The following is a 24,551-nucleotide window of genomic DNA, read 5'->3' on the forward strand; positions in this document are numbered from 1 at the left end:
AAGATGTTATACATATTTAGAATTGAAATATGAGTAGTAGAAATAAATGGGAAATCATGATTGTAAAAATGAAATGAATAATAATTGGAATATTTGCCTTGTATTTTTGAAATCTAGACAATGATAAATTTTTATTTTTTTATTTTTTTTAGAAATATGAATAAGTATAAACTGTAACAATTGAAATACCTTTAATAGTATATGGTGGTGAAAGTAAAAAGGATTAAGTTGTAGCTTGTATAACAGCTAGAAAATTTTTAAATTTAATTAGGGAAATAGGAGCGATTGAAATATTTTTAATTATATATTGTGATGAAAGTAGAAATGATTAAGTTGTGATTTGGAGAATTATATGGGCAAAACTATTTGGGTTATTGGGAGAGTTTAAGATGTGAAAATGAGTAATATAAGGGGAAAGCTCTATTTAACTAGGGAATTGTAATAATTGAGATACTATTAATTGTATATTGTGTTGAAAGCAGAAATGGTTAAGTTGTGGTTTGGAGGAATATATGGGGAAAATTATTTGGTTTATTATTATTGGTAAATATAATTAATTGATTTGTAAGAAATTGGATTGCATGGAAATAATTGGAATATTCATGTTTATATTGATTAATATAAAAAAAGTTATATAACTAATTGATTTATATTAAAATGTTGAATTTGTATTAAACAATTGTAATATTACATAATTAACCAATGTGAGGATGGATATAAAAATAGATGACAATGGGAAGGGGTATAGTATAGAATAGAAGGGAAAAATTGAATTTGATTAAGATTAGAGATGAGGATGAAGTAATATTGTTTTTTTAAAAAAATAGATGAAGAATAAATATGGCAAAAAGGAAATATAGAAATTGTAAACTGAATTGAAATGATTAAATATTGTTTAAATTTGTGAACCGGCCAAAACTCTGTTCAAAGAAAATACATTGTATGTTTGTATGTGTGTTTGTCTAAAAAATAAAAAAAACTTGAAATAAAAAAAAACAAAACAAAAAAGGTAGGTGTGCCTTATACCCCGGTGCGTCTTATACTCCGAAAAATACGATACATCCCTTTCAACAACAACAACCAAAAAAAAAAAAATAGAAATGATCTCACTGCATTTATGTTGTTGGAGAGGGAATGAAAATAATGTTCTATTAAAATATATTGTTTCATGTCAATAAGAAGCAATGATGTATATTAACTCAACTTTGAGATCTAATATGTTTGTAGATAGATGTATATAATCTATTTCTGTCATGTGGGGGTTCTGGACAAAGAAAATGAACCTTCAAAGATTTATTCTTTAATCCACAACAAACATATGGCTTTAACTATTCAGTGCTTTCCAGAATGGATTAAGAAAGACCAATGAGGGATCACTATAATAAATCATGACTTCAATTTCTCGATATATGCATTTTTGTAAATAAAAGCCTTCTTTATTTTCATTTCTTTTTTTAAGGTTCCACTGTCTTTTTACAATTTTGTGTATTTTTTTTTTGCTTTTTATATTTAGTTAATACAAATAAACAAATTACGTCCAAAGTAAAAATATGATAAAATTCAGCAGTGATAAATTACATATAAACTGAACTTTTGAACACATATATTTTAGCACTAATATTTTTTCTATAAATTCTAGATTCCCAAATACCTAAAAGAATACAGCTATCTAAAGCTGAAAAGTTAAAATACTGCTCACGGCCACTTATGAAATTTTATTCACTGAGTCCCACGGATGACTTAAATATTGAAATCATTTTATCTTCATCCCAAGATGTTAAGGTTGTTATTGACAGAGTTTACTAAATCCATATAAGGGACATGGTGGCTCAGTGGCTAAGACACTGAGCTTGTCAATCAAAAGGTCAGTAGTTCAACAGTTTGAATCCCTAGTGCCGCATAACAGGGTGAGCTTCTGTTACTTGTCCCACCTTCTGCCAACCTAGCAGTTCGAAGGAAGGAAAAAAAATGCAAGTAGAAAAATAGGGACCCCCTTTGGTGGAAAAGTAACAGTGTTCCATTTGCCTTTGGCATTTAGTCATGCCGCCACATGACCACTGAGACATCTTCGGACAGCGCTGGCTTTTCGACTTCGAAACGAAGATTAGCACCACCCCCTAGAGTCGGGAATGACTAGCACATATGTGCGAGGGGAACATTTACCTTTACCTTACAAAATCCATGCACTTTTGAATAGTACAGGTAGTCCATGATTTATAATCATTCATTTAGTGACCATTCAAATTTACAATGGCACAGAGAAAAGTTCCAGAGTGCTTTACAGTACACTCTCTGAGCGGTTTACAATGCCAGCATAGTGCCCCCAATAATCTTACCGATCTCAGAAGGATGAAAGCCTGAGTCTTCTCAAGCCCCGTCAGAATTGAACTCCAGACTGTGGGGAGAGTTAGCCTGCAATACTGCATCTAACCACTGTACCACCAGGGCTCCTTTTGAGCATTTTTTCAATTTAACAACCATTGCAGCATTTCGATACTCACGTGATCAAAATTTGAATGCTTGGCAACCAGCATGTATTTATGACAGTTGCAGTGTCCCAAGGTCATATTATCATCTTTTGCAACCTTCTGACAAGCAAAGCCATTGGTGAAACCAGTCTCATTTAACAACTGTGTTACTAATTTAAAAACTGCAGTGTACAACTGTGGCAAAAAAGGTCGTAAAATGGGGCAAAACGCCATCAAAAAAGCTTTTGATGTCTGTGTGAGATGTATGTCTTTAGCTTCTGCTGTCCTATAACAGTGTAAGAAAAAGATCTTCATAATGCAATTTCAGGAAAACTGCAGGGTAGTATTAAGTTTTAAACATAGAATAAACCAAAAAAAAAAAAGAAAGGAAAAATAATTATATGAATTATATGATGTTTAGACTAGACATTTTTATTTACCTGTTGAGTCTTCCCAAAGACCTGGGATAGACCGATGTGGATGTTTGATGATGTTAAAGACATGCTTGCAGGATGTAAGCTGTTCCAAGTAAAGCTGGTTTTACAATTGACTGATGTTGATTCAGTCAATGCTGGTGATTTGGAAGTGGTGCTTCAGATGTTTTGGGATTGAACCCAAGGTGCCTATTATTAGTACCATCTTTGTCTTCCTTTGCCAATATTGTTCTATTTGCAGGTTTTTGTATTTTGTGAGTTTCTACAGTTCTTTCTCTTTTATTCTTATTTATAATAAGCATTTTAATTATTCTATTGTGGAACTAATATAACAATTTTCTTTTCCACACCATTGGGTCTCTAGAATGACCCTGAGATTTTTTTAAAAAAAATTCTGGTTCTAGGCCCATAGAAAGACTAAATGGTCTCTCATTAGTCAGTGTCAATGTGTTTTATCTTCCTGAAGTTTTTCTCCCCCCCCCCTTTAATCAGTATACTTTAGGTTATCCCTAAATCCTACTCAGCAAAGTAGAATATATTACTTTGATAAGCTTTTCTGTTTCTTGACAATCACAAGAATCCTTGCTTGTATCACTGACTTTTATATCTCCTGCTTTTGGAATTCCCAGTTTTTCTTGTACCTTTCCCTCTTCAGTCAGAATTCCACATAGAACCTTTGTAGCAATAGCCAACAAATTCTTCAATATCTGTCTAAAAATACAAGCCAATGGGAGTCAATACAATGCTCAGAAGTGAACCTCTTCAGTTCTTCTGTCTGATATATATAACAAGCATGACTATGCACCCTAACATCACAACAGGTTCTTTGTAACCATTGACAACTGCACCTTGCTAAACTCCTCCCCCCCATTCTACTAAACCTATTACATAGAATTCACAGTAAAATTCCAATAGAGTGGTTCTTTTCACCTTTTTTACTGTTGCCATCGTTTATAAAGTGACTATTACTTTTCAAAACACTAACTTATTTTTATATTAACTCACCTTTAAACATCATTTACTTCAGACTTTGAACCTCACAGACTCTTTTCTAGTATCAAGCTGAGGTGTTACCTCAATTTATATTGGATGTCATCATTTCAATTTTCATAGCAAAGCTGTAGTAGGAATCTTTCCAATAACACTTTTCTTCAAGAAAATAGAAAGCCAACAATCAGAGCTGAGCGCAAACCTCTGGCAGTTGTTCAACCACTTCCCTGAACCAGCTGTGCTAATTCATTTCTTCTTGATCTCATTTTAGGAGGAAATTTCAAGCTTAAGCAGAATCTTTAAATAGATCTTCAGTTTACCAGTTTTTGTTCAATTTGTTCCTTTGTATTTAGAAATAACACTATACTGACTACTTTTTTTATAAACTCTCAATCAACACCAGAGGAAGTGAAAAAGCTGTATTTGACAGCAAGAACAGAAATATACATATTTGACTTCCTTGGATGTTGGTGTGCTTCATATAACAAGCCAGGAAAAATGGAAGGGTGTACATTTACAGAGACTATTAAAAATACATTTCAATATCCTCTTTATATTCTGCATATTCTAATAAATACTCTTTCAAAATGAAAAATGGAAATGATCAGAAATTAATTCACGGGCCTGGTGGCTCAGCAGACTGATAGCATTGTGATTAACACCAGCTGTCTGCAATTGCTGTAAGTTTGAATCTACCAGGCTCAAGGTTGACTCAGCCTTCCATCCTTTCTAAGGTAGGTAAATTGAGGACCCAGTTTGTGGGGGCAATAAGCTGACTTTGTATAAATATACAAAAGTATGAAGGCTATTGCTTAACGCATTGTAAGCCGCCCTGAGTCTCCGGAGAAGGGCGGCATATAAATCAAATTAAAAAAAAAAAAATCTGTTTCTAAAATTTTCTCTCCATTTTCTCAGAATTCTCGTTCATATTTGATTGGGGGGAAATGGCTGAAATTTTCATTGGTGTACTGTGAGTTCTTGTATAACAAGAAGAGGCTGAAAGTTGTATAAGGGTCTATTTCATCCTATAGTCATATCTTCTGCAGTGTACATGGCTTCCTACACTTTAATTACATCTCAGTAAAAAGAAACAACACTCCTCCTTTTCACAGACAAAGAAAAATAGGCAGCCATGTCTCTCTTTTCTCCGTGTGGGAGGGGAGCAAAGTATTATGAGGAATCAGTCTTGTAATTTCTGCTTCTCACACAGAATTATGATGATGATATCCAAAATATTTACTGCTTAGAAAAGTCAGATAATGTGAGGCATGGAATTATTAAAGAGAGAAGGTTGTTTTTATCCCTGAAATATTTTCTTCTGCTAATAGGATGTATTGATTTTTCACCTTTCAACAGTTAGTCAGGTGGTTAGAGTTTGCCACTATTATCTCAGAGCTAGGGAAACAACTTTTAATTATTTTTTGATGATTTCAGCATTTTTAATGTAAAGATAGCATAAACAGATTTAAAGCAAAGGATTGATAAATCAATATCTCATAGGGTCACATAATCCCACACATTAATTGATGGTATAATGTGCCCCCAATTGGACAAGAAAGTAGATACCATTCTGTTTTTTAAAAAATCAAACGTAAGTGCTATAAATGGTAAAAGTAGTTCTGTGTATATACAGATGAAGGCATGCACACATTTATAAGAAGATATAGTGAACCAATTAAGAAAATAACATCCACAAGCGAAATAAATGTTGTGACTCCGACCCCCGAACCTGTCTTATCAGAGGGAGAAGACTCCGAAAGTGAAGGAGAGGAGTTGGCAAGGCCTCCCTCTCCAGGACCCTCCTCTCTGGCAATGCCTCAGATGTCCTCCGAAGGCCAAGAGATAGGCCAGGGGCCAGGCACTTCAGAACAGCTGCAGTTGGACAGCAATGGAGATGAGTCTTGGCTGGACCCCTGACAGCGTTGCAGAGATAAACGTGCGCAGCAGAGGAAGAGGCGTGCCAGAGATTAAGCTGAGTCACTGGACCACACCCCACAGGGGATAAAAGGGGGTGTGGTGGCCAGTCAAGCCTTGTGATGAACAAAACTGAAAGCTAGCAAGTCATTCTGCATAACTTTGTTATATGCTCTGCTTGGATTGATTTTTGGACTGGACTTGACTATTCTTTGGCTTTTGTGGACTTACTTTGATGTTTCAGATGGAGAAGAAAAACCTCCCTTTGTAAGTAAAAACTTTTGGCAAGTAGCCACTGGGTTGCTGCTGCCAATTCTGTTATTAAAGGAAATTCTTGTCTGCTGGTTTATTTTAACTCTTGGTTGACTGCTGGTGTGCGTGTGTGAGACGGGGACAGAACAATAAATACCTTTATTAGATCAATAAAAATGCCATGTAAGAGACAAAACTCTTCCTTGCGCAAGAGAATACAAAAATCAGAACATTGGGGGGAAATTGAAAAATTAAAAAATTAACTAGCTATGAGACAAGTTTAGATTTTGTATCATTTTTTAAGTTTGCTGGTGATACGCATACTGTATGTATTTGCTACTTTTAAAAGTCTGGTTTTGTTTTATGTCTTTTTGTTCAAAAACATTTTGTTCTTGCCTCCATTGAGGATATATACTAAATTCTTTATTTACTACTACCTGGAGAACATAACAGGTTGAGTTCAACTGTGAGTTAACACAAAAGGTATTCCTGTAGAGTGAGGCCACCTCTAGTCCCTAAACCCCTTCTTTGTATCTTGGACAGTCACCTCTAACCATGACATCAAATTTCCATAACAAGATTTACTTTGAGGAAACATAAGTTGTAATGGAATTTCCTAATATCCTTTCAAAATGAAAGAGAAGAGACTATCCCCATGAAGTAGGATGGAAAAGAAAACAGAAATGTGTTTGTATGCATGATGTTTCAGGCTAATTTCTCCTATTCTTTGCAGTTGCACACACACACATATTACAGAATGTTTGTAAAGATTTTAGGCTATACTTTCAGAGTTAAAGGAAAGTGCAGAAAGTATCAGGGATTTGCAAGCACTTTACAGTCCATCTGTTGCCTTTCCATGTAGAAGGAGTTTCTCTTATGTGAGGAGACAAACATGCATACAATCAAACTATAACTATGGCTTGATTTAAAGTTTCTCTTTTAAGCTTAGTTTAAATTCTGGTGGGTTTTTTTTTTTTAGGTTAGCCTTTCCAGTCCTATTCCAGGGGTTTCTACTGCCACCTAGTGCTCATTCTATTTTCTAAATTATTGCTTCAAAGAAAGATTCTTTTCAACAATGAAAGTTCACACCCTTAAATAAAACTTTTTTTTTAACTGTGGCTGGTTTATCCTTACTATTTTTATGAAACAGACTACATTAAAAAAAAAAAAAAGCCAACTCAATTACTGAAGTAATACGGAACTAATACATTTAACCCTTTTTAAAGACTATAAGTACCCTAAGATAATTGCAGAATTATCCTTGAAAATAGCACTGTTGTATAGTGGATGGTTGAATCTAGGAAGTTTCTAGTTTCTGTCTTGAACATGGAACTTACTATGTGACTCCTGAGTAAATGGTGAAATAGTTATTTATTAACACCATGTGTACATCACTGTTTTCCCAGGGACCCTTGGCCCTTTACAAGGGAATCCATGAAAGCCATCAAGCAAAACCTGACTGACTTAGTGTCCATAAAGGCAACTCCCTTATTAATCATGAATTAAAAGCTTTGTGGAAAAATAATGTTGACTGCTTTCCAAAATACTGTTGGAACGTAATCCAGATGCAATATATGGTACTAAACTACTATATGATAAGACAGCATGTGCAGAAAAGTACCTGACCTTGCTCCTTTTTGCAGGATTTCATTGGGTGGCAATCTCAGCCTTGTACTCTGCAAGGAACAAAATTGAATGGTTTGGTTCTAATGGAAATAGGTGGTCCAGGAGATACTGCGCTATAAAAGCAAAACTTAAAAAAGAACAAATTAACCAGTTCTAAACTCAATGTTTGGTGTCTCCATGGATATGTCAAAACAATAGTAATGAAATGATTTGCTATGAAAATGATTTTTTATCTCATCCCCAAATTTCAAATCCTGTATATTATGTCATTTTAGTGGGACTGAATTCTCCATTCCTGACTAATGATTCCTATTAGATTTCACTACATGTTTCATAGAGGTGGGCATATATATAGGTAGGCCTCAACTTATAATCAAAACTGAACCAAAATTTCCATTGCTAAGCGAGCCAGTTGTTAAGTGACTTGCACTTCCAACTTCTCTTCCTTCTAAGAAGAGATTGGAGGAATGGGATAATTATGAGGGCTTTCTCTCCTTCCCCTCTGGTCCATCAATGCTACATCTCTAGACAGTGTTCAGGTAGAAGTGAGAATTGTTAGAAAAGGGTTAATGCAAAAACAGTTTGTCCACATGTCCTCAAAAACGCAAAGCAATTGGTGCTTGCTTTCCTAAGATTGGTAGGAAAGGTAAAGAAACACGGAATCATTCAGGATTTCTGACAACTACCATCCTGACTGGGACATCTTGTTAGCATATTTGCCAATGCTGAAACATAAACATATTTGCCATTGCTGAAACATAAGCAATTTCATAAGACAGCCTCATTTGCAATTGGATTCAGGAAAAAAACCAGGCATCTTAAGGTTGCTGTACAGAATTACCCTTACAGAAATTACAACAGGGGTTCCAATCTTGGAATGGACTCCAATTCCCAGAATTTCCCAGCCAGCTGTGCTAGGAATTGCAGCACTTTGAGATGAATCCAGATTTGGTTTTGTTAGATAAATCTGTTAAGTCATAGAATGGATCCCACTTGATAAAAAGTATCCATGAAAGAGACCTAAAACAAGATGTATCATTGACATCAGCAAGTACTGTGGGCCCAATTGGCAAAAGAAAGCTCTGGACTGTTTTGGTTGGAAACATGCAGAAGAGGCCTTCATTCTGCAGTGGATAGATAATAGCTAAAATGATGATGATGAAACCTGTTAAAATCACCTGAAGTTCACCATAAGTAATATGTTCCATTCATAGGTGTACTTAAACCAGAATCAAGTCTGATTATAATACTATATTTTCCTTAAATACTGGGAAAAATGGAATATTCTCATTTAAATAGTACATTCAGATTTTTATTTCTACTTTTATACTTAAGATTTTAATTTCTATCCTTTTTTGATTTTCATTTATTGCAACAGCTTAGTGTTTCCTAGTTAAATGTACAAGTTTAACATTTATAATAGAATAGAATAACAGAGTTGGAAGGAACCTGGGAGGTCTTCTAGTCCAACCCCCTGCTTAGGCAGGAAAACCTACACCACTTCAGACAAATAGTTATCTAATCTCTTCTTAAAAAGAGATGTTGGAGCATTTACAACTTCTGGAGGAAAGTTGTTCCACTGATTAATTGTTCTAACTGTCAGGAAATTTCTCATTAGTTCTAAGTTGCTTCTCTCCTTGATTAGTTTCCACCCATTGCTTCTTGTCCTACCCTCAGGTGTTTTGGAGAATAGCTTGACTCCGTCTTCTTTGTGGCAGCTCCTGAGATATCCGAACACTGCTATCATGTCACCCCTAGTCCTTCTTTTCATAAGACTATCCAGTTCCAGCAACCATTCTTTTTTTGGTTTATTCTTGAGTCCCCTAATCATCTTTGTTGCTCTTTTGTGCACTCTTTCTACAATCTCCACATCTTTTTTTACATCGTGGTGACAAAAACTGAATGCAGCATTCCAAGTGTGGCCTTACCAAGGCATTATAAAGTGGTATTAACACTTCACGTGATCTTGATTCTATCCCTCTTGTTTATGCAGCCTAGAACTGTGTTGGCTTTTTTGGCAGCTGCAGCACATAGCTGGCTTATATTTAAATGGTTGTCCACTAGGACTCCAAGATCCCTCTCACAGTTACTACTAGTGAGCAAGGTACCACATATATTGTACCTGTGCATTTTGGTTTTTTTTTACCTAAATGTTGAACTTTTCTTCCCTAAATGTAAAAATCTGTCAAGATCCTCCTTTATCTTAAGCCTATCTTCCAGAGTATTGGCTATTTCTGCTAGCTTGGTGTCGTCTGCAAATTTGATGAGTTCCCCATCTATGCCCTGGTCCAAATCATTGATAAATATGTTGAAGAGTACTGGGCCTAAAACAGAGCCCTGGGGTTCCCCACTGCATACTTCCATGTAGATGCAGTTCCATTGAGGATTACACATTTAATTTAAAGAATATTATTAATTTCCTTTATCTACCATTGCAAGAGAAAGATGGGTAGCTAGATAAATCAGTATAATCATTCCATCAAAATACCCTGCCAGGGCATTTATACTGCTGGATGCTGATTTCAATATGGTGGATGCAACCAATTAATCAAAGGCTCCCCCTCCCACCACCCCATGCCTGTTAAAAAGAGGTAAGGTTTTGGTGGCCTAGTCATACCCAACATTTTGAAGCCAGGAACATTTCTGCAGACTCCCTGGCTCTGACAATCCATCCAAAGATGACAAAATTCTGTCTGCATAGGGCATTACAATTTTATTTATTTTATTTATTTATTCAGCTTCTATAGCCATCCAGGTCAATCAATGATTCTGAATCTTATCATATTTCCTTGACAAAAAATTCTGGAAAGCAGTTTACTTAAACAAATCTGTAAAGAAAGAACCATATCAACTTTCACAGTTCACAGAGAAGCAATAAATAAGATTGCATCCAATTTTCCCATCAGAAATGTATGTATGTATAAATTTTAATTAATCTTTAAAACCTTCTAGACTTTAGATGACTTACAGGAATTAAGCATCAAAATGGATATATAAATCAAAATTAAATTACAACAAAAACTAAAAATAATAAAATTAAGAAGTAATACCATGATAATTCTCAATGTTCAAAGTTTCTATGAAAGAACCATCTGGCAAGTTGTTGCAGAAGTTAGGGCTGCTACACAGCATCACTCACCATCAGGCTCTTCATGTGCTGGTAGGACAGGACCTTCAGGGGGTACTCTCTAGTTGTGGGATGGATGGAAATTATTAAGACCTTCATTATAATTTTAGTTCTACAACTGGCCCTAAATCCTGACTGAAATAGTAGCTAATCATCTAGAATTTATGCTAAAATGACATGTTAGTTATCAAGATTTTTTGGATCTTAAAAGTAACTGTTTCAAGTCAACTTGAACCATTTCTTCTCCTATATTGGAGAAGGGCGGTATAGAAATTTAAACAAATAAATAAACAAATAAATAATGAGGTTGATTCCTTATTCATCAATGAGATTTCAATGAGATTTCTTTCAATGAAGTTAAGAAAGTCACAAGAATCTAGAGAAAGAGAAAAGATAAATAATGTATTATTGTCATAACAACTTTGATTAATGTACTTCAAAGCAAAAATTAGCACCACAAACCAAATATGCCTAAAACAATTATTTCAAGTTTTACTGAATTTGTGATTTGTCCATAATTTAGAATTCAATATACCATGGGAAATTATATTACTTTTATACTATTTCATCTGGCCCAATATTATGAAAATTGACAGGATTTTTGGCAGAAATATATCTGGTTTTACCTTGAGATGCAAAAAAGTAAAGCTGATTTTTATGACTAGGGAAGATTAATTAAATCATTTCTAATTATGATACAATTCAGAGTTCTGCATCATCTTAAACACAGGAAATTCTTGGGATAAAGCTAGCTATAAAGTAAACTCATAATATACAGTAAGCCACTTAAAAAAGATCCCTAATTTCAAGAACTAAAGTTATAAATGAAGCATGCAGATAACCATCATTTGAAAGCATCTCTTTTTACATTTAAGTTAATGGGAGCCTTACAGCCTATCATTTTCCTGCAAATGCCAGATATTATTATTATTATTTTCAATGATAGCCTGGAGAGGAAAAGTGTATGTTCATCAATTTCCTGTTCTTTGAGAGATAACCATGACTTTAACCACTGGTTTATCTTTATCCTTAGGCAGGAAATTTATCACAATTTATTCTAGTTGCATTCCAAATTGGCCTTGTTGATTACTGTCATGTAAACAGTGTGGAGCATTTATCTCAGTTGGAGCTGGCACTGATGTGGAGCAAAGATTGGCTGAAGAGCTCCAATTTAGTGAAGTGGTTGTAACATCAGTCTAAACACTAGTGTTATCTAGCAAACGCTGAGAAGGAGTTTTTTTTTTTTCAAAAAAAGACAAAAGGGGAAGCAATGAAAAAGAAAAAAGAAAACTGGATACTTCCTCTGTGTAGTGCTAATGGGCCACTTACTGAAATATATCTGTTTGGAAAGAGAAATCCAGACATAAAAAGGTTAGATCCCATCAGAAAGACATTCCCAACATGTACAGTGGGATAAGTCCCTCATTCAAAGGTTACTATTAAGACATTTTTAAAGGTCAGGATAAAAAGATTCAATTGAAAAATTTGTTTGCCCATAGACAAGCATAAGTCATGCATGAGTATTCTCACAGCTTTATAACAGAGTCAGTCTAAATCTAAATAAGATTTTTTTCATAACAAAAATATGAGTAAAAGCAGACTTCCGTGACTACAGAGGAAAACACCAGCTGATCAACATCAATGCATTAAACAAGTCCAAGCACTAAATCATGAATGAGGGACTTAATACAGGAGGCTTTTGATTAATCCTGAAAATCACATGTTTTTCATGATAATTTTGAAAGTGCTACATAAATCTTATGCCAGAAAATAAATTGGAGGCAAAGTAGTGGAATTTCTCTACATACACCAAAATGAAATTAAAATCCCTGAAGTGGAGTAATTCCATCAACTCAGTGAATCTCCATGCTTAATTCTGTAGAGTTGAATAATCTCTTTTTAAAACAACATTCGATCTGACATCTTCATAAATTTTGGGATTACAATTCCAGAATTTCCATTTAATTTTGAAATTCTAGTCCCATATTTTTGAGAGGGGAGGAAAGGGAATCTTGCAGAAATTCCCACTAAAGGAAAAAAGGCAGAAATTTCCATAAGTGCTTAATTTCCTAAATTTTATGGTTCTATTTAATCCATATTATTTATATCTTTTTATTATTTTTCCTGTTACACTAAAAAGTAATAATATGTGGATGCAGATGCCTAGATTACAAGGAATGGTGCAATGTATATTTCTTGTGGTTCAGTGGATTTCCCACATAAAAGGCTGAATAAGTAGAGCATCAAAAACGATGTTTAAAGTTCATCCAAATTGCAAAGCTCACTCATAGGTTTGTGGCTTACAGTTGGCTAAAAGTGCATTTCAACAGATTTAAGATATTGTTTTCTTTCATATTGTGAGTGATAACAAATGTCCCAAAACAGATGTGTATTTCTAGATTTCTGATTGCAAGATAAATCTATTACATCCTGCACGCACATGTATGTATGTATGTATGTACGTACGTATGTATGTATCAGAGGTGAAATGCTCCCATTTCGGACCGGATCACTAGATCCGGTAGCGATGGCGGCAGGTAGTTCGGAGAACCGGTAGCAAAAATCCCTCCCTCCCCATGCCCAGCTGAGCCACGCAATCATCAGAGGCTTTTTTTTTTAACTTTTAAAAGTATTTTTTCTACAACCCCTTTGGCCGAAAAATGCTTTTAAAAGTTTTTTTAAAAAAAGCCTCTGATGATCGCATGGTTCACCTGGGATCGTCAGAGGCTTTTAAAGCATTTTTTCTACAACCTCTTTGGCTGAAGAGGTTGTAGAAAAAAATGCTTTTAAAAGCCTGTGACGATCCCAGCTGAGTTGCCCAATCGTCAGAAGCTTTTAAAAGCAATTTTTTCTGCAATCTCTTAGAAAAGAAAGCTTAGAAAAAATGCTTTTAAAAGTAAAAAAAAAAAAAAAAGTTGACCATGCCCACCCAGTCACATTACCCCACCACCACCAAGCCATGTCCACAGAACCGGTAGTAACAAATTTTACATTTCACCACTAGTATGTGTGTGTGTGTGTGTGTGTGTGTGTGTGTACACACACACAGACACACACAGACACACAGACACACACAGACACACACAGACACACACAGACACACACACACACACACACACACACACACACACACACACACACACACACACACACACACACATATATATATATATATATATATATATATATATATATATATATATATATATATATATATATGCCATCTGGATATACAATCTGGATCCTCATTTTACCAACCTTGGAAGGATGGAAGGATGAGTCAACCTTGAGCCTGTGAGAATCAAACTGTCGAACTGCTGGCAGCTGGCAGCCAGCAGTCAGCAGAAGTAGAAAAGAGTAAGTTACATTAAAATCTTCTAGTGGTGTGTGTGTGTACATTCATATATACATTGACTAAAGTTCAAATGGCTTGACACAGCAAAAGTTTTCATGATTTTGAGAAAGAAATGCTGATTGGTTTGTTGGCTGGTGGGCACAGAAATGTTATGACCAAGTAATCATGTGTTCTGGACAGATGTATTAACCAGGCTTTGGACTGGAGCCACTGAATATTAAAAGGTTAGTCGTAAGGGCAGAGGGAACAGATCTTTTCAAAGTATAGCCTAACCAGCATTGCTTCAGAGATGCACAATTGGAGAACCTTTTGATAACAACTTCCAAAATTATTCTGCTGATAAAATAAACAATATTTATAATTCTTTCCAGGAAAGAAAGGAAAGGAAAGGAAAGGAAAGGAAAGGAAAGGAAAGGAAAGGAAAGGAAAGGAAAGGAAAGGAAAGGAAAGGAAAGGAAAGGAAAGGTTTCTGCTGACCATTGACTTTATTATATTTTATTGCTGGTTGTTTTACTGCTCTCATTTGCTCCGTGATTTTATGAAATATGAATTTAAATAGAAAAAATGTATACCTAGCAAACATCCTGTCCTGGTGATTAGTTAATGATGAAAACTCCTATGAATTTTCCAGTTCTTGTTTCAGTGTGTTTCTTGAATTAACTAAAGTCATAAAAAAACAATTATAAAGGTTAAAAATTAAACAGTGACAAGTGTTTAAGTCATTTGTGTCATATATACTTATTATGATAGCTAACAGGATTTCCCAAATGTCCCTGTCTACTCAAAAACATTAGTATGTCTGGTATTTCATCAGCCTCTACAAAAAACCACTGGCATTACATTACTATCTTTTCGTCTGTTGACCAGGTAGAAAGCCAGTAGGCTAATAACCTAAGATCCCTGAACAGGCCTGATCCATTTTTCAGTACTCTAAGCAGCCAGTGGCTATCTACATGCTTATAATACTTTGTGGGTCACTTCCTTAACTGCTTGCACTCACTTCTGCTGTCAAAGTTTTAGCTATTAATCAACCATCTGAAGATTTAAAAAAAGCTACTTTCCATATTTATTCCAAACTGGTGAGAAGATCATATGAATTTTTTACATTCTTTTCAAGCCTAGAATACACTTGAATTTTGACCAACATATGAAAATTGTACTTCCCAAAGAATATGTGACCAAGTAAAAATAAATTGGAATTAATTTAAAGTTATAATTGAACATAGTATGTAAAATTAAATGTAATATAATTATTTATCTAATAATTACACCATTCTCCATGGAATGGCAATATTCAGAAATATTGGATGGCCATGTAAAGCTTCTTTATCCCTGCTGTTCAATATAACATCCATTTAGGGCAGCAGAAGAGAGTGATGATCTTTTCAAAGCGTACCTCTGACCTGCAGACTTCTTTCATCTGAGTTAACTTCTTGTCTCAACTCCTTGAATTGCACATATCATCCATGGTCATATGAAATCAATTAGTAGTTGGCCTTGTTGTACCTCTTGGGTGTTGCCCCTAATGGTAGAAGTGTGCAAAGTTGAAGTTAAAAAAAAAAGCCACAATGATATAGAGGTCTGTAAAATAATACACTTTGGGGATTCAGTTTTTTTCCCTCTTAGGTTTTATTGTGAAGGAAGTGTTGGTATAACTTCTTCTTGCATAGAAACTTGCATAGAAATTTCGGAAAGTTAAAATGTAAAGAATGTGATTAAGTTTTTATACAATACATACCTGGAAGATTAAGAGAGTGTTTCTTCATAAAACATGTTTTTAATTTCTTGTTTGAAAGCTATATTAAAGAAGATGACTAATTGGCACAATTCAATTCATCAAGATTAATGTTGCTAAAAGAAGGTGTTAGAAAGAAAATTTATGTCAGTACAAAGGGCAAAACTGCATCAAGCATTTGATCCAGTTCATATATCTTAGCTTAGCAAAGATTTTCTTTTCAATCCAAAAGTGCAGTGAGAGATAGAAAGATATACAACCGATGGTTCAAGCTAAATGACAATACGATAAACTTGGGCTACTCCAGAAGATAAAATACATCATAAATCGATCCAACACTTACCTCATTTTAAATATTGCTGTCTTCTTTTATCATATAACACTATATAACCTCTCTTCACCTTTCTCCTTCCCATATTTTATTTGGGATTTTAATTCTGAGCAATAATCCCAACCAGCATTTTTAAAGAAAAATTATATATATATATATATATATAGGTTATCTGATGAAAGGTGTAATTAAAATGTCCTCTAAATGAAGGATGTTAATCTTATTCCATCATTAACATCTTAGGACAGAATCCTCCTTTTTGAAGCTGAAGACTCAATATCAAGGTGTCAACTGTGCTTTCTTCTTAGAAGTGGACAAATAATTAAACTGGCATGTGGAAATACATTTGTGTGAATAAAATAAAGATACAGGGGCAATTCTTGCCATGATCATATACCCATGTTTTTTAGTGCATCATACATTCTACAACCAGAATACTGTTATAGTTAATTATCTGTTTGGTGTTATCTGTTTATTCATTTAACTGTAGTTATACTTTCCCCAAGTACAATCATCAAGAAAAGGATAATTTGATTTATTGAGTTAAAGGTAGAAGAGAGTATAGAAATTAGAAGTACCATAAGTGACTTACCTTTTACCATTAATCCAAACATATTAAGTCTTTACTAAATAAACTATTTTATATTCATTAATCATTATTTTATACATATAAAGGATATACATTCGCTTTGCTGGAGTTTCCAGTACTAGAAAAACATTTAAAAGCATAACTGAGTAACTTATTGAGTTCTTGTTTATATAAGTGATCAAATGTTTGACAAATTCTCTTGTAATTATTTAAGGGAAAGAAGCACACACACCCCTTTGTCTATATTTCAGCAGGCAATTCTGGTTATACACAATTTGTCTGTGTCTACTACAATGGCACACAGATCATAACAACTTCATTTGGTCTAAGGTTATTTCTAAAGATGAATATGCTTTGTAGTAGAAACTGGATTTACCAAAAGCCACAATTTAATCAATGGTTGAAATAACTACAGTGCTCTATGGGTCCAAGTTATCTTCTCTTCTGTGTGTCTTATATTTTTAATATAAGAAACATTACAATTTCATAATTAAATCACTACAATACAAGAAAGAGTACATTTTCCAACTACCAGTACTTCAGAATGCCACAGTTCCAGCTACCAAACTGTTGAGAAGCTTCACTGTTGAAGGCAAGAACACAGTAGATTAGAAAACCAAGTATCTAGAACTTCCGGTGATGCTGTCAGGGTGGCATCGAGGAAAAAAAATGAGCTCTGTTCTTTGACTCTGTTTATTTCGTGCTTGGTGACCCTTTGAAGGCATGTTGAAGGCTTGGAGAGTTACATAAAGCAGAGGGGAAGCCCGAGGGTTAGCAAGGTGATGTGCAACCGCCTGCTGGAATGAGGAAAACCTTCTTTAACAAGGTGCGAATGTGTCCTGTTATCTCATTTTGACATGGCAGACCTGAGGCCATGACAGCGCACAATAGAATTGGAAGAGAAAACTTAATCAGCAGACTGTGCCCATTGTTACTGGTGAGAGACTCCCATATGTGTAGCGGTTGGAACTGTTGGAACTGTCAAAGTGAGTAAAAACAAAGTATCTGGTAAAATAAAAGAGAGCTCCGGCAGGAAACTAGCGGAAATTTAAAGAGACGAGCCATGATTAAGTGAAAGTAACTGCCGAGAGAGGAATCGGGAGAAATAGAAAGGAAGACCGAAAGCTGACTGTAAAGGGGAGAGTGAGAGCGAGTGAGTACAAGATAACAGAGGAAGAGGAAGAGAAAAGAAAAAAGAAAAAGCCATACTTCGAAAACTGATAAGAAAAAAGGGGGTTGGTGAAAGATGATCAAAGGCAGAAATTAATCGGGTGACTAGGGAAAGTACAAGAGACAAGGAAAGAAGTCTGAAGATGAGCAGAAGATTAGATGGAGTTGTGAATAAACAAACTGAGAATGGTGCTTTGTGGAGGAAAACAGGAATATATAACAAAAAAGTGAAGGTGGAGCAGCGGAAACGACCCGGACTCAAATAGCTGATACAAAGTTAAAGACGTTTGAAAGGGACAATGAGAGGACAGTGAGAGGGCAACGAGGAGAAGAAAGGAGGGAAAAAAACCTGTAAAAATTGAGAAATCCGGATATAATAGAGCATCGAGAAACTTGGAAGAACTAAAAAAGTTAAAATAGAGGGCATGTTTTGAGTGAAATAGCAAATAGATTGTTATACTGTTACATTACAATCTGTGATCAACATTCTGGCAATACAATATTTTCTGAATAGTGATGTTATGATATTGTCCCTGTAATCTTTGTGGTGAAGCCGTATTTATAAATATGCAATAAAATATTGACATAGATAGTAATTTAAGGTTAGTTAGTGTTGAAGGTATTATATTTAACATAGAATTATTATAATTAATATTTATTAGAAATAAGAGATATTTAGGTTAATTTAACCAACGAAATCAACTCAACTGGTTATCATAGAAGATATATTTGGAGTGATTTATAATTATACCGTATTATATTGTATGCTCTTAAAATTGACTTATAGTTATAAACTTTTATAAGTTTTTGGGTAGGTACATAACGATCATAGGAATTGAAACTTAGAGCTTAGAATACATAAAACATGAAAGAAGCAAACACTACAATATTGATAGGTAAAGAGAAAAGATATTGAGAAAGTTAAAAGTAATATATAAGTGGTCAAACTAACATTAGACATAGGAAAAAAGAACATAATTATAGGAAAATAAACCTAGCGAGATAAAAGAAAATATTATTAGTGATAAAAACAGTGAATGGTAATCTGGGAAAAGATTTATAAAATTTTAGGAGACCAAAGTAAAATTTTAAAAGAAATGTCAAGTATCACTACCACAACACTGAGAAGGGAAAAAGGTGGCATCAAACCCAACAGTGGTCATAGCTTCTCCATCAACCCAGAGAACAACAGAAGGAATGCCGCTCACAGAAAAATCAAGCTCCAATTTGACTTTCCAAACGATGCAGTCTACTCTCGTAATGATACAAGAAACTATGATGAAACTTCAGGAGACGATGACAAAAAAATCTGACATACATTAGACAACAAAGTGGATTCAAGAGGCGATACAAAGAAATGAGCAAAAAATTAGATCGGTGGAAATAAAAACTGAAGAAACTGAAAAAAGTTAAGGGCAGATAGTCCAAAAAATGATGGTGGCAAATAAAGATTTGGAAAGCTCGTTAATTCATCTCAAAATGGATTGAGCCTCTTTTTATCTGAGGTTTCAAAATGTGGCAGAAATGAAAGAAGACGATCTAGGAAAGGTAATGGCAGGACTGATTGCAGAAGCCCTCCAGAGAGATAAAAAAGAGATTATAAATTAGATGGGCGAAGTGTACAGAGTTCAAACAAATTATGCAAAGTGCCACAACCTACCCAGGGAAGTACACATCAGGTTTGCACGCAAAAATGCTCGAGATATTATCTATAGAATCACAAGAGATGAACTGATGATGTACCATGAAAGAGAGATTATAAAATTGAAGCAAGTCCCCAGGAAGATTTGAGAACTAAGGAAGAATTACCGGTTCTTAGCATCTCTACTGAACAGAAGGAAAATACTATTTCGGTGGATCATTCCAGAGGGAATGTCGGTAACCTGGCAGGGCAAATGAATTAAAATCGATGATCTAGATAAAGGCAACTGATGGGGATGGAGCAACTGATGGGGATGGAGGAAGATTCAAGCAGTAAAGAGAAATTTAGTTTAGAAGAACAGAGAGTTTAGAAAAACAGAGAGAAGAATCCGGGAACGAAAGTGTGGAAAAAGGAGCCAAGATAAAAAAGGGGAATCAAAATGAAGAAAGGAGTACTAGTACCAGACCACAAAGAATTACAAGAGCAAACAAAAACCAGAGACCAGCAGATGATTAAGAAAATAGAGAAAGAAACTAAATTACTGTCAATAAACGTAAATGGATTGAATGACCAGGTGAAAATGAAAAAAATACTTACAAGATTAATGAAACAGAATGTAGATATCATATGCCTCCAAGAGGCACATATTAAAAAACAGGACCAGAAATATTTGGAATATAATAAATTGGGGAATTAATATGCAGCTCTGGCAGAGAAAAAAAAGAAGGGTTGTGGTATATGTTAGAAAAGAAATAAAAACAAGTGTAATATATGAAGATCCGAAGGGAAGAGTATTATTATTGGGATTAATAATAGGGGAAATTAAAATATTAGTTAATATATGTGCTCCCAATAAAAATCAGAGGGAATTTTACAAAAAAATACATGGAAAAATTATTGAAACAAGATATAAAAATATACGTATAGTGGGAGACTACAACGGGATAATAGATACAAAAAAGGATTATATTAGTGAGAAGAAAAAAGGGGAAAAAAGGAATGTATTACCGAAAACTTCTTTCAATATGGTGGAAGAATTAAACTTGATTGATGTGTGGCGAACATTAAATCCCAAAGAGAAAAAATTTACTTTTTATTCCAACCCACATAAGTCCTTCTCAAGAATAGATATGGTATGGACAAATAGAGAACTAAGTAAAGAAGTAGAAAATGTAGAGATTCTCCCAAACATTTGGGCAGATCATAACCCCTTGAGAATAATATAGAAAGGTCAAAAAAAGAAAATCAGTAGATGGACTTTAAACCTACAGATACTACAAGAGAAGGAATACATACAAAAGATTAACCAGGAATTGACACTATTTCTCAAAGTAAATAATAAACAACACACTTGTTTGCAGAATGGGACACAATAAAAGCATATACAAGAGGAATAACTGTAGCATATATGACAAAAAGAAATAAGGAAAAAATGGATACAGCAGGACATATTAGTGAAAGAATTATAACAGCTAGAAAAAAAATTCAAATAAAGCCAGGTGATGTACAATTAATTGAAGAATTAACATTAGTAAAACATAGATTAAATCTAATAGAACAACATACAAAAAACACTAAATACGTGAAACAATACCAATACGCAAATAAGCCAGGGAGGTGGTTATCGTACATATTAAGAAAAGAAAAATAAAGTAGAGTAACACACCAACTGCAGGACGAGGTAGGGGATTTACAAAATAAAGAAGAAGAAATTAAAAGGATTACATTAAAATACTTTGAGAATTTATATAACCAGGAGGAAACTGAGAAAGAAAAAATAAATGACTATTTAAAAGAGAAAAAGATGCCCATCTTAGAGGAAGAAAAGAGAACGCTGCTAAATAGGGAAATAACACTGACAGAGTTAAAAGAAGCGATCCAAAGACAAAAAAATAGTAACACCTGGGGACCAGATGGTCTACCAAGAGAATTTTACAAAAGCATGGGGGAACTATTAGAACCTATTCTTTTAGAACTGTATAACGAGGTCCTGTTGGAAGCAAAAATGCCTGTTTCATGGAGAGAAGCATATATCACAGTGATCATGAAAGAAGATACTGAATTTGAAATCAAATTCAAAATTACAGGCCAATTTCACTTCTGAGTACAGACTATAAGATCTTTATGGCTATCTTAGCAGGAAGGATGAAAGGAATACTGAATGAGATTATTCACTCTGACCAAAATTTTTCTCCCTTCTAGACAAATTAGAGATAACACAAGAATAGTATTGAACATATTAGAGTATTACGAAGCACAGCGAGAGAAACAAATTGCCCTTGCTTTTCTGGATGCGCAGAAAACATTTGATAATTTAAATTGGAAATATATGATTAGTCAAATTAGAGATTTGTCTCAAAAAGCAAGCATAATAATAAATGGAGAAATTACAAAAACATTCAAAATAAAGAAAGGAGTCCGCCAGGGATGCCCATTGTCACCTCTGCTTTTCATTTTGACTTTAGAGTCGCTATTGATGAAAATTAGAGCAAATTCAGAGATTTCAGAGAACCAAAATTAGAACGGAAGAATATAAATTAATGGCATTTGTGGATGATCTGGTATTCTATTTGGAAGACCCAAAGGAAACAGGAAATAGAAAAATATGGGGAAGTAGCGGGCCTTAAAATTAATAAGACAAAAACAAAAATGATAGTTAAAAATATAACAACACAACAGGAAAAAGAATTAGAAGAAAAATTAGGATTACAGAATGTGAGAAAAATTAAATATCTAGGAATTTTGCTGACAGCGAGGTGTTCTTCAATCAAAGAAGATAACTATGTAAAGCTTATGCAACAAATTAAAAAATAATTTGGAAAGATGGGGACATTAAATCTATCCATACTGGGTCAGATTGCAACAATTAAAATTAATATTCTTCCAAAACTGCTATACTTTTTCCAAACCATTCCCATAAAATTAGATGAGAAATTTTTTATAGAGAAGAACCTCTATGGTAAATTGAGTAAATTGAATATGATAAAAATGGTCCAACTCCTCTTATACATGGAATTTGATTAAAAATTTGGGTTTTTTAAAAAATTCCTTAACCCAGAAGAAATTTAAATGAATTTATATTCACATTACAGTGGAATCCATAGAATTTAGCAAAATTTATCTGATTTCTTCAAGGCTGTATAGCAAGAGGGATCTATATAGAACCCCTATATATATCATCTTTACTGCTTGGATCACACTATTTTTTTAAGAGTCTTTAAAATTTATGTACACCTGCATTAAGCAAACATTATTTTATCTAGTCTGAACATCTAACCTTCAACTGCATTTTTTCTTGGGATCATACAGCTACCCTCTACAATTGCTGTATGATCCTGGGATAAGATACAGCTGCTTTAAAGAGTTGTAGACAAGTATTACATGCATGCAATCACATACTTCAAAGCTCTATTCTGTAATTTAATTTAAAGAATAATTGGTAAAAAAAACAAGACTAGATAGATTGGATGTGGTTTCCAAATCTAAGTTGCAATGAATGGTACACAAAAGTTTTGGGATTATAGATATAATCATCATTATTTTACCCATTGCCTATCCACTGCAGGATGAAGGCCTCTTCCACAACCAATATGGTCCTGAGCTTTCTTTTACCAATTGGGCCTGCAATAGTTGCTGGTGTTGATCTATCTTATTTTAGATGTCTTTTGTGGACACTTTTAATCAAGTGCGCTCCATTCTATGACTGCCTTGGTCCACCTGCCATCAGTTCTTCTTGCTCTTATGTGACCAGCCCATTTCCATTTCAATTCTTTACTCTCTTGATGATATCGTATACTTTTGTTTGTTCTCTCATCCATGTGCAGGTCTTTCTATCTTATTTATTTATTTCTTTATTATTCATATTTCTATGCCGCCCAACTCTCCGAGGACTCTGGGCGGCTTACAACAAAGACAATATGAACAATATACAATAAAAGACGTTAAAAAAACCCATACACACCACTCATGGATGGATCTCGCAGGATCGCAGCGGCGAAATCAACGGCTCCAAGCCTGCCAGAAAAGCCAGGTTTTCACCATTTTCCGGAAGGCCAGTAGGGTGGGAGCGGTCCGGGCCTCAGGAGGTAGCTGATTCCAGAGAACTGGGGCAGCCACAGAGAAGGCCCTCCCCCACGGACCAGCTGACATTGTTTAGCTGACGGGACCCAGAGGAGACCAACTCTGTGGGATCTTACCGGTCGCTGGGAACTATGCGGTAGAAGACAGTCTCGAAGATAGCCTGGCCCTAAGCCATATAGGGCTTTAAAGGTAATAACCAATACCTTGAATTGTGACCGGAGACCGATAGGAAGCCAATGCAGCTCATGGAGGATTCGTGTAATGTGGGAGTACCTAGGTGCACCCACGACCGTTCAAGCGGCTGCATTCTGGACCAACTGTAGTCTCCGAACACTTTTCAGGGGTAGCCCCATGTAGAGTGTGTTGCAATAATCCAAACGTGAGGTGACAAGGGCATGAGTGACTGTGAGAAGAGCCTCCTGATCCAGGTAGGGTCGCAATTGATGTATAAGGCGAACCTGCACAAAGGTCCCTTGGCCACAGCTGCCAGATGTTGCCCTAATCTCAGCTGTGGGTCAAGGAGGACACCCAAATTGTGAACCCATTCTGAGGGGGACAGCTTCTCCCCCCCAGGGCTAAGGATGGACAATCAACATGGTCCTTGGGAGGCAATACCCACAGCCATACCCTCAGACTTGGGTTAAGTCTGAGCCTGTTGACTCCCATCCAGACTCTCACAGCCTCTCGGCACTGGCACATCACATCCACTGCTTCACTGAAATGATGCAGACAAGACAATGATCTTGTCTTGTAATGGAGAGCATGCATCTTTCCATGGCTCTTTGCACTCCTCTTAGCTTTTGTATCAATTGTGAGGTTAGTGTCCATATATTACTGG

The sequence above is a fragment of the Pituophis catenifer genome, unplaced genomic scaffold (genome assembly GCF_029215685.1).
Source record: "Pituophis catenifer annectens isolate HBS135680 unplaced genomic scaffold, rPitCat1.0.hap2 SCAF_8, whole genome shotgun sequence".
In the NCBI taxonomy this organism is placed as follows: Eukaryota; Metazoa; Chordata; class Lepidosauria; order Squamata; family Colubridae; genus Pituophis; species Pituophis catenifer.